This window comes from Trachemys scripta, chromosome 4 (assembly GCF_013100865.1).
Source record: "Trachemys scripta elegans isolate TJP31775 chromosome 4, CAS_Tse_1.0, whole genome shotgun sequence".
NCBI lineage: Eukaryota > Metazoa > Chordata > Testudines > Emydidae > Trachemys > Trachemys scripta.
Genome location: NC_048301.1, coordinates 131,976,640 through 131,988,678, shown reverse-complemented (window position 1 = coordinate 131,988,678; position 12,039 = coordinate 131,976,640).

Sequence of the window (12,039 nt, the reverse complement as noted above, 5' to 3'; positions counted from 1 at the left end):
AGCCTCATCGCCTCCTTGCCACGCATCTTCCCTCTAACCAGAAACTTTCCGTCTCCTCCCAGCTCTGAATCCCCAGTCGTATTCACAGCCCCTCTCCTTTCCAATTCTGCCTCCAAGGAAACCCTCCTGCAAGCTCCCACTCCTCTCCCCTCCCCTGTCCTCTTAATGGCTGCCCCCAGCCAGGCAGGAAGTCATCCCTAGTCCATATGCGGAGGCCACTGGCCATTAAACAGGGAGGCGAGGAGAACTCCCATGAGATCAGTGCTTAACTTGTAATGAGAGGTGCTGGGGCTCAAGCAATTTTTTTAAATTCATAACTGATGCGGCAAGCCCAGGGGTGCCGGGGCTCTGAACCACCAAGCACAGAGGCACCGGGGCTCTGAACTGCCAGGCCCAGGGTTGCCGGGGCTCTGAACTGCCAGGCCCCAGGGTGCCGGGGTTGGAAGCGCCAGGCCCAGAGGCACCGGGGCTCTGAACTGCCGGGCCCGGAGGCGCCAGGGCTCTGAACCGCCGGGCCCAGGAGTGCTGGGGCTCTGAATTGCCAGGCCTGGAGGCCCCGGGGCTCTGAACCGCCAGGCCCAGAGGTGCTCGGACTATGAACCGTCGGACCCGGAGCTCTGAACTGCCGGGCCCGGAGGCGCCGGGGCTCTGAACCACCGGGCCCGAAGGCACCAGGGCTATGAACCGCCAGGCCCGGAGGTGTTGGGGCTCTGAACCACTGGGCCCGGAGGTGCTGAGGCTCTGAACTCCAGGCTCAGAGGCCCCGGGGCTCTGAACCGCCAGGCTCAGAGACGCCGGGGCTCTGAACTGCTGGGTCCAGAGGTGCCAGGGCTCAGCCCGGGCATGCCCTGGCACAAATTAAGCACAGCATGAGATGCAGGCCCTGGGGCTTCCCCGCCGGAAACCTGCTCCGGGAGCCCCGGCCCTGCATGGTCCCCACAGCACACGCTCCCCGACTCCTCTGTCCCCAGGCTCTTTAACCCAGAGGCTGTCAAAGCTTCACCGTCAGGAGAGCTGTTCTCCCTCGGCCAGGCAGTAGCCACCATTCCCCCTCCTGCCTTTAACCTCCGAGACTTCCCATGGAGATGGCCGTGGCTGGAGGGTGAATTGAGGACAGAGCTCTGCGAACCTAACCCCTGGGGTAGGTGTGACTGGTCAATGGGAGAATGCTTCCGCCGCTCGGGGAGGTGCAGGAGTTCCTACCGATGGAGCTATCCCTGCGGGCTATCGGCTGTACTACAGGGCTACGCTGGCATAGCTGTGGCACCATAGCCATGCCGCTAGCCTCCCCTTGGTGTAGACAAGCCCGGACTCCCCTGCCCTGGGTCCTCTCCCACCAGCCCCACACACATCCTCCTACTCTTCCTGGCCCAGCCCCTCCAGCTCTTCCTGTTTATCTTGGCCCAGGCTCTTGAGAGACACACTTTGCTGCTCGCTTCCTTCCTCTCTTCCGCCCCCACCCCGCTGTGCCCGAACATTTGCCTCAGGGGCCCTGCTCCTCACCTTCGAGGTGCCTGGACCATGCTCTGCAGGAACGCTTCCTGGCTCTGGGCCCTTCCTCCTCCTCCTGGCCAGTAGTCACCTCAGGGATCCCAAACACCCTCTACTCCGCCTTCTCCGCAGCCTGCTTCCGGGATCAGCAGTGGTGCTGGAGAGCTGGAAGAGGCACCAGCGTTGGTGATCTCCAAGCCCTGCTCAGCCCCCCATGTAGCTACCCATGTCACTGGGCTCATAGCGGAAGTGCGTGCGTGGAAGGCCTGGGGGGTGGGGGTGTTATATATTCATTCCTCTCACAGCTTTACAAAGATTCCCATCTCCATTGATCCTGGAAGTTGGGATAAACCCTGCAAAACATACAAGCCATGATGTAATATTAACCCAGTGCAGAGGTGTGCTGGGAACAGAGCTCCATCACCCGGGCCAAGTGCAGAGCAAAGAGACAGCCTCACCAGGCTGTTGGACTAAGGAAGGACATGATCCTAGAGCCAAGTGCCTCCAGTGGAACTGCCCCATCTGCAGCTCCTGCCGTTCCTGCCCAGGCTTGGCCATCAGGAGGGCATCAGCAGTTTCCAGCCATTGCTAGTGGAAGAAGTGGGTCTCCCCGACAGCCAGGACTGAAATCATACAGCGCTTTGCCATCAGTTTCATGCCCTTGACTTGCAGCCAGAGCTGAAAAGGAAGCAAGGGCAGGTCCATGGATGACCCCTGGCCAAGAAGCCTGCTCCCTTCTGCACCAGCTGTAGGCTTCAGGGGAAGCTCCATGTAGAAGTCATGAGAGCAATCTATTGTAGGAATCACAAAGTCATGGCTAATGGAGAACGGGTAGGGGAAGAGAAGGGCAAACCCCACCCCCAATGCCAAACCCCGCACAAAAACTCAGAATGGTTGCTAACATGAGCAGCAGGGAATGAATTAACGATGTGGCTATTTACACGGCCTTTGTTAGGGTTCAGAGTCAACACCCCAGAGAGATATATGGAGCAGTTCACCCCTATTCTGAGCTTCAAGCCCCCATCAGTAAAACAGCCCTGCACCGAATCACACCTAGAAAGTTTGCTGGACAACAGTGTGGGCTAGAGCAGCATTTGTTTTTCTTTAGGTGAGATGACACAGAGAGCTAACCTCCGGCACTCTGGCTACCATTGGTGCTCCCAACCTAGGGAACCACACTAGTGCTGCAGCACTAGCAAAAACCCAGTCATGGGCAGAAATGCTCTCTAAGCGCCTCCCGCAATTATCCCCAGCTTCTCTGGACTGAGCCTCCACCAGCTTGCTCCCATGCAGCTCCTGAGCTCAGCCAGGTGCTGGGAAAGCAAAGACGCCTCTCCATGCAACGGGGCTGAAGCAGAGACGTAGAGCGGAGCATCGCCTACATGCTGGTGGCATTGTAGTCCAGGCTACTAATAGTCCTCCCCACCCCCACTGGCCTCACATACGTGACCAAATGCAACCTGAGGCACTCAACATGAGAGAGTCACTGGGTGGATGAACAAATATATTTACCCGCTCCTTCATCCGCATCCCCACCCCTATTCCCCTCCATCCCCAGACACATCCCATCCATCCCCAGACATGTCCCATCCCCAGATATATCCCATCCATCTCCATACGGATCCACCCACCCATCCATCCCCAGACATCTCCCATTCCTCTCCATATGCATCCACCCACCCATCCATTAACAGCCCTCATCCTGGTATCTAGGTGCCTAATTGCTGAGATTTCAACTGCTGGGAATAGCAGAACCAATCCAGCAGGATGCGACATGCTCTGAGCAGATCCACAGATGTATCAACAAAACCTCACAATACCTTGGAAAGGTCAATACAAATTGGATCAGTCGCGTTCAGCTGCGCCAGCAGCAGAGAGGATGCTGATGCATGCATCCTCCTCTCTCATTATGAGATAAGGGCCATGTTTTCAGCTTCCACAGACTCCCCCGGTCTTGGAGGCCCCACTATCACTTCCTTCAGGAGGGACACTGAGTTGTGCCCATTACATAGAGCACATGGCTCCCTTAATGCAGATCTAGGAACATGGGGGATCTTTACACTTACCTGCTGTGGTTCCTATAGTGGCTGTGCTAACATGGGTCCCCGGTGTGTACAAGCTCCACAGGGCAGGCCAGTGTGTGGAGCCCAGAGAGCTGTACAAGCCTAGTTTGAACATTTGCAAAATTTATGCTGAGGGGCATCTCATTCCTGCGGCTTGTCTCATCCAATTCAACCCATAAGTTATGAGATGAAGGATAGGTACAGTCATCAATATGGAACAGGGCTAACAGTGAAACTGAACCGGATGGGTGTCCTTTAACATATTTATTAAAGCTGGTCAGAAAATTGGGGGATGGGTGTTCCACTGAAAAATTTGACTTTTTGACTAAAAAAATGTGAAATATTTCAATTCTGAAAAGCTGCTATAGTGTCTTATAGGAGTTGTAGTTTGGGTGCCTCATACTCCCCATTCTCCTCTATAGGCAGGGATCCCTAGTAGGACTACATCTCCCATGAAGCACCACAGTTTCACCTCTTGGTTAGGGGAGGCAGTGCATCATGGGAGATGCAGTATGCCCCCTATAGGAGAAGGGGACACTGAGCAACTAAACTTCAGCTCCCATGAGGCCCTGTGGTAGCATTTGCAAGTGGAAATATTCCTAGTTTTGGCTGTAATATTTCAGTTTTCAGGTGTTTGGTTTTTCAGTGAAAGGTTAAAATTTTCCAAGGAAAGCAGATACTTGTTGCAAAAAAAGTTAATTTAATCAAAATTGTGATTTTTCCATCAAAAACAGTTTTGACAGAAAAATTTTGACCAGCTCTGTTATTTGTTATTATATGGGGAGGGGGCGAGGAGGGGGAATGAGCAGTGATAGGGCAGATTTTGTGGATGTTGCAAAATGATCTGAGTTATTCAATGTATGCAATGTTATTGGAGTCATGTTGCCCCAGACTATTAGAGAGACAAGGTGGGTGAGGTAATAGCTTTATTTGGAGCATTCCGTGTACCTCATCCAGTGCACTAAATGCCCCAATAACAACTATTTGGATGAAACTGGACAATCACTGTGCTCTCGAATGGCCTCGCACAGGAAAATGATAAAAGACAAAAACACCCTATCACCTGCGTAGGGTTGCCAACCCTCCAGGATTATCCTGGAGTTTCCAGGAATTAAAAGATTAATCTTTAATTAAAGATTATGTCATGTGATGAAACTTCCAGGGATACTGCCAACCCTATACCTGTGGGTGAACACTTTTTCACAAAGCGGTCGCTCCATAGCTGACCTCTCAGTCCTTGTCCTCAAAGGAAACCTGCATAACACTTTCAAAAGCCAAGCCTGAGAGCTGAAATTCATAACTTTGCTAGACACTAAAAATCATGGTCTTAATAAGGACACTGGATTTATGACTTATTACAACAATCTGTAACCCACTAACTCCCCTTTTTGTCCTATGACTGCAAAGATGCTAATGGGCCATTTCACCTTGAATGTTCCTTTCGAATATGTGCTAACTATGTAGGCTAAACTATCTGTTTGTTCTTGTATTTAGCCATGCACTGAGTACCTTTCCCAGACCTAAAGAAGAGCTCTGGGTAGCTCCAAATATTGTCTCTGTCACCATCAGAAGTTGGTCCAATAAAAGATATTACCTCACCCACTTTATCTCTCTGAGCTATTCAAGACTGAGGAATTCCAGGAAGCCCTACCAATGCAAGGCGATTGGCCAACACACAACCAGTTGCAATCGCCTGTAGATACGTGCAAATGTAGATAATGATCATTGGCAGGAACAATTTGAACTTCACCATACATTGCTGGCTTCTACATGAGCTGTAACACCTCAGGAGAAAGCTCTGCGTGTCATTATGTCCACAGGCAGTGACAAGAGCAAGCAAAATGGTAGGTTGTATCTAAAAAGGAGTATCACTATTATTAATTAGATGTATTACAGTAGTGCCCTGAAGGCCTAGCTATGGGTCAGGGCTCCCTTGTGCGAGGCACTCTACAAACACAGAATATAAAGACAGACAGGGTTGGAAGGGACCTCGATAGGTCATCAAGTCCAGCCCCCTGCACTGAGGCAGACTGGAGCACATGATTTATGAGGAGAGGCTGAGGGAACTGGGATTATTTAGTCTGCAGAAGAGAAGAATGAGGGAGGATTTGATAGCTGCTTGGATTGGTCCAGCTTTGAGCAGAGGGTTGGACTAGATGACCTCCTGAGGTCTCTTCCAACCCTAATATTCTATGATTCTATGATAAGTAACCTAGACCAGCCCTGACAGGTGTTTGTCCAACCTGCTCTTAAAAACCTCCAGTGATGGGGATTCCGCAACCTCCCCCGGAAGCCAGTTCCAGAGCTTAATTATCCTTAGAATTAGAAAGTTTTTCCTAATATCTAACCTAAGTCTCTCTTGCTGCAGATGAAGCCCATTGCTTCTTGTCCTACCTTCAGTGGACATGGAGTACAACTGATCTTCGTCCTCTTTATAACAGCCCTTCACATATTTGAAGATTTATCAGGTCCACCCTCAGCCGTCTTTTCTCCAGACTAAACATACCCAATTTTTTTAACCTTTCCTCACAGGTCAGGGTTTCTAAACCTTCTTTTAGTATCTTGGTTGCTTTCCTCTGGACTCTCTCCAATTTGTCCACATACTTCTTAAAGTGTCGAACCCAGAACTGGACCCCAGATGGAGCTCCCGTACTTTATGTACAGCTCTCCTGTTAATACACCCCAGAATGGCAGTAGCTTTTTTCACAACTGCATCACATTGTTGACTCACTATTGCCTAGCCAATTATTCCCCATTTTGTAACTGTGCATTTGATTTTTCCTTCCCAGGTGTAGTATTTTGCACTTGTCTTAATTGAATTTCATCTTGTTGATTTCCGGACAGTTCTCCACTTTGTCACGGTTGCTTTGAATTCTAATCCTGTCCTCCAAAGCGCTTGCTCTCATGTGACCGGGATGTAGCGGTCATGTCTAGTGGTCAGAGCAGGGGTCAAAGGCCAGATGCCAGAGTTAGGGGTCAGAGCCAAAGTCAGAGGTCAGGAATTGGAGCTGAGGGTCAGAACTGGGTTACCTGGGATGAGGCAAGACAGGGCCAAGACAGGGGCAGGGCTGGAAGCAAGCAGGTGCTGGAGCTATCACAGCCATGGGCAAATGGTTTGAGCAGCCACTGAACTGCTGCTGCTGGCTCTTACCACCAAACAAGTCAGGTAGCCAGTCAGGCAGCCTGTTATAGGCCACCTGCACTCATTAGGTTATCCAGAGACTGGCTCCGCTGCAGGCCCTGATTCCTGACACTTGCAGCCCCTCCCAGGTTGGTGTCAGCTGTAAACTGTATAAGCATGCTCTCCACTCCATTATCCCGATCACTAATGAAAATATTGATTAGTACCAGACTCAGGACTGACCCCTGTGGGATGCCACTAGATACATCCTTCCATTTGGGCAGAAAACCATTGATAACTACTCTTCTGAGGATGGTCCTTCAACCAGTTGTGTATCCACCTTATAGTAATTTAATCTACACTGTATTTCCATAGTTTGCTTATGAGACTCTCCTGTGGGACTGTGTCAAAAGTCTTACTAAAATCAAGATACATCACATCTATGGCTTCCCCCCAATCCACTAGGCCAGTAACCCTGTCAAAGAAGGAAATTAGGTTGGTTTGGCATGACGTGTTCTAGACAAAGCCATGCTGGCTATTCCTTCTAACTCTATTATCCGCTAGGTGCTTACAAACTAATTGTTTAGTCATTTGTTCCAGTATCTTTCCAGGTATCCAAGTTAGGCTGACTGGTCTATAATTTCCCAGGTCCTCTTGGTTCTCCTTTTTAACATTCTCTGGGACCTCACCCGTCCTCCATGAGTTCTCAAAGATAATTGCTAACGGTTCTGAGATTGTTTCAGCTGGTTCTTTAAGTACCATAGGATGAAAGTCATCAGGCCTCGCCCCATTAATTTGAATACATTTAATTTATCTAAATATTCTTTAAGCTGTTCTTTCCCTGTTTGGGCTTGCATTCCTTCCCCTTCCTGTGAATATTAATTGTGTCGAGTATCTGGTCATCATTAACCTTTATAGAGAAGACTGAAATAAAATAGGGATTCAACACCTCAGACTTTTTGATGTCTGTTATTAGCTCTCCTTCCCCACTAAGTAGAGGACCTACACTTCCCTTCATTTTTCTCTTGCTCCTAATGTATTTTAAGAACCTCTTTTGTTGCCTTTTGAGTCCTTTACTAGGGATAACTCATTTTGTGCCTTAGCCTTTCTGATTTTGTCTCTACATGCAGGTGCTATTCTTTTGTACTCCTCTTTAGCAATTTGTTCATGTTTCCCCTTCTTGTAAGATTCCTTTTTGATTTTCAGGTCATTAAAGAGTTACTGATAAAGTCTATTGGCCTCTTACTATTCTTCCGATCTTTCCTTCATATCGGGATAGTTTGCTGTTCTGCCTTAATATTATCTCCTTGTGAGACTGCCAGCTGTCCTGAACACCTTTGTCCCTTAGATTTTCTTCCCACGGGACCTTACCCTACCAGTTCTCTGAGTTTGGTAATCTCAGCTTTTTTCAAGTCCGTTGTACTTATTCTGCTGCTCTCGCTCCTTCCTTTCCTTAGAGTCATGAAATCGATCATTTCATGTTCACTTTCACCTCGATTGCCTTCCCCATTCAGATTCCCTACCAACCCCTCCCTGCTGGTCAGAATCTAGTCTAAAACGGCTATCCCCCTGGTTACTTCCTCCACTTTCTGAAACACCACAGGAACTTTGTGGCCGAGGCAGGGAGAGAATCCAATTCTCTAGAGCAGCATTCAACTGATTTATCCGTTCTCCTCATTTAGACCACTGCCTCCTTCACTCTGTGCTTTCCAACTTCTGCAACAAATGAATCTGAGTCCCAGTCCTCTTTCCACCTTGCCTCCCAGTCCCAGTCCCCTTCCCCAGGCTCTGCATGCCTGGCTCCTCTGCAAGGTCCTTGCCCAGCCAGTCCCAGTCTCCTCCTAGCCCTCATGTGGCTCCTTCCCCAATCACAATCTTTTCCATGCCCCAAATCCCTGGCTCCTGGTCCCTCACACCAGCTCCAGTCTCCGTCCAAAGGATCTTGTGGCAATCTAATCCCCTCCTCCCCACCCAGGTCTAGCTTTTCCCCTTAGCCACTGTGGAGGATTTGCACCTTACACTGAAAAATCTGGTGCTGGCCACAGTCAGAGACAGGATACTGGACTAGATGGGCCAGCTCCAAGATGGAATCTGACCAGGGCCTTGGGCCCAGAACCCCTGTTCTTGTGGAAAGTGCCATGTGATATTTAACAGCCCAAAGTGCACGGGAGATCAGTGTGCATCTCATCTAAAGGGCAGCCCAGCCCCAGGCATTCAAAAATCATGAGTCAGGCCCCCCAAATCATGAGATTTTTAACATAAATTTGAGGTGTTTTTTCCTCTTCTGAGCCTTTAGGGGGCATTCACTTCACGTTCTCAGGCAAACACAAGGGCTTTTTGTGGTTTGTTTCAAATGAAAGCTGAGAGGCACAGGCGCTCTCCTGATTCTGGCAGCTGGGGCTTTTGGGAAAAAAACCACCAAATATAACGAGAGTTGAGTGCTCTGGAGCTATGGGCTCAGCTCTGAAACTGGGCCACAGTCCACCATCCCTCGCTCACGGTGGGGAGCTCCGTTGCAGTTAATGGAGTGAGACTGGTAGAATGAGCCCATCAGAGAAAAGAGGGCCTCCTGCTAAATCCATCTGTGGTTCCCACCTGGCCCATTACCCTGGTATCGAAACACTTCACTCTACAGTATTTATTCGTACATGGCAGGGCAGTGCTATTACCCCCACGGCCCAGCTGGGGAAAACGAGGCACAGAGTGACTTGTTCAAGGTCACATGGGGCACTAAACCCAAGACTCCAAACTTCCAGGCTAGTGACCATCCTCCTGAAATGACCATGCCTCTCCCTTCCCTGGACTGACCTGGGCCAGCCCTGCTTAGCTGGTAGTTCTAACGAGCAAAGGGCCCACAATGGTACTGTTGCAGGACAGCAATGCAAGCTTGGCCTCCGCGGTGCTTCCCGCCCTAAGGGGTCAGGGCTGCTGCGATTGCTATGCAATTGCTTCCAGAGTAAGCCAAGCAGGATTGTCCCAGCCCTCTGGGATCCAGAGCTCTTCATGCGGCACCAGCCCTTTGTCACAGGTTACATCGTGATTGCAGAGCCATTGACTGTTATCTTTGAAAACTCATGGTGATCGGGGGATGTCCCGGATGACTGGGAAAAGGCTAATGTAGTGCCCATCTTTAAAAAAGGGAAGAAGGAGGATCCGGGGAACTACAGGCAGGTCAGCCTCACCTCAGTCCCTGGAAAAATCATGGAGCAGGTCCTCAAGGAATCAATTCTGATGCACTTAGAGGAGAGGAAAGTGATCAGGAACAGTCAGCATGGATTCACCAAGGGCAAGTCATGCCTGACTAACCTAATTCCTTCTGTGATGAGATAACTGGCTCTCTGGATGAGGACATGTTATTCCTTGACTTTAGCAAAGCAAAGCTTTTGATACGGTCTCCCACAGTATTCTTGTCAACAAATTAAAGAAGTATGGGCTGGATGAATGGACTATAAGGTGGATAGAAAGCTGGCTAGATCATTGGGCTCAACAGGTAGTGATCAATGGCTCCATGTCTTGTTGGCAGCCGGTATCAAGTGGAGTGCCCCAAGGGTCAGTCCTGGGGCTGGTTTTGTTTAATATCTTCATTAATGATCCAGAGTATGGTGTGGACTGCACCCTCAGCAAGTTTGCAGATGACACTAAACTGGGAGGAGTGGTAGATGCGCTGGAAGGTAGGCATAGGATGCAGAGGGACCTAGACAAATTAGAGGATTGGGCCAAAAGAAATCTGATGAGGTTCAACAAGGACAAGTGCAGAGTCCTGCACTTAGGATGGAAAAATCCCATGCACCGCGACAGACTAGGGACTGAGCGGCTAGGCAGCAGTTTTACAGAAAAGGACCTAGGGGTTACAGTGGACGAGAAGCTGGATATGAATCAACAGTGTGTCCTTGTTGCCAAGAAGGCTAATGGCATTTTGGGCTGTATAAGTAGGAGCATTGCCAGCAGATCAAGGTCCATGATCATTCCCCTCTATTCGGCATTGGTGAGGCCTCATCTGGAGTACTGTGTCCAGTTTTGGGCCCCACACTACAAGAAGGGTGTGGAAAAATTGGAAAGAGTCCAGCAGAGGGCAACAAAAATGATTAAGGGGCTGGAGCACATGACTTATGAGGAGAGGCTGAGGAAACTGGGATTATTTAGTCTGCAGAAGAGAAGAATGAGGGGGGAATTTGATAGCTGCTTTCAACGACCTGAAAGGGGGTTCCAAAGGGGATGGATCTAGACTGTTTTCAGTGGTAGCAGATGACAGAACAAGGAGCAATGATCTCAAGTTGCAGTGGGGGAGGTTTAGGTTGGATATCAGGAAACACTATTTCACTAGGCGGGTGGTGAAGCACTGGAACGGGTTACCTAAGGAGGTGGTGGAATCTCCTTCCTTAGAGGTTTTTAAGGTCAGACTTGACAAAGCCCTGGCTGGGATGATTTAGTTGGGGATTGTTTCTGCTTTGAGCAGTGGGTAGGACCAGATGACCTCCTGAGGTCCAGGGCCAGCTCCAGGGTTTTGGCCGCCCCAAGCAGCCAAAAAAAAAAAAAGCCGCGATCGTGATCTGCGGCGGCAATTCGGCGGGAGGTCCTTCGTTCCGAGCGGGAGTGAGGGACTACCCGCCGAATTGCTGCCGAATACCTGGACGTGCTGCCCCTCTCCGGAGCGGCCGCCCCAAGCACCTACTTGCCAGGCTGGTGCCTGGAGCCGGCCCTGCTGAGGTCCCTTCCAACCCTGATATTCTATGATTCTATGATCATAACTCCAAGAAGCCCCAGCTGAGACCTGGGGCCCATTGTACATGGTGAGAGCAGTCCCTGCCCCATGGGGCTCACAGTCTAAACAGCCAAGGAATACAAAAGCAGCATTGCCAACCTCAAGACAGCATCAATCATGAGTCAGACCCAAAGAGATCAGGAAATTGGCCCCCAAAACCTTCCTACCTGACTACACTGTGTTTTTTGCCTATCCCCAGTGTGCAGGTGACAGCGTTGCCCCCTCTCCCAGATTTATTGGGTACAGCGATTTGGGCTCTCACTGCAGGAGCTCTCACCCCATCAGTCCATCCACTGATCTGCCTCCCAACCTCCAAATCAAGCCTGTTCCCCCAAATCCCACATCAGTTTTTTCCTCCTCCTTTCTGGGATTCTTCAACCTCTATCCCAGGCCTGGGGGGAGGGACTGCAGTTGGGTCCCCTCCCCCCATCCAGGCTAGGAGGTGGCTCCAGGGACTGTTCCCACTCGCACCCCTTCCTGGGGGTGCTGCAAGGAGAACTGTCCTGTCCCTGCTCCTCTGCCTGCAGGGGCTGTGATTGGTTGCTCAGCCCCAGGAGGCAGCCAATCGGGGAGTGGGAGGGTCCCCAGGTAGGGCTGAAATT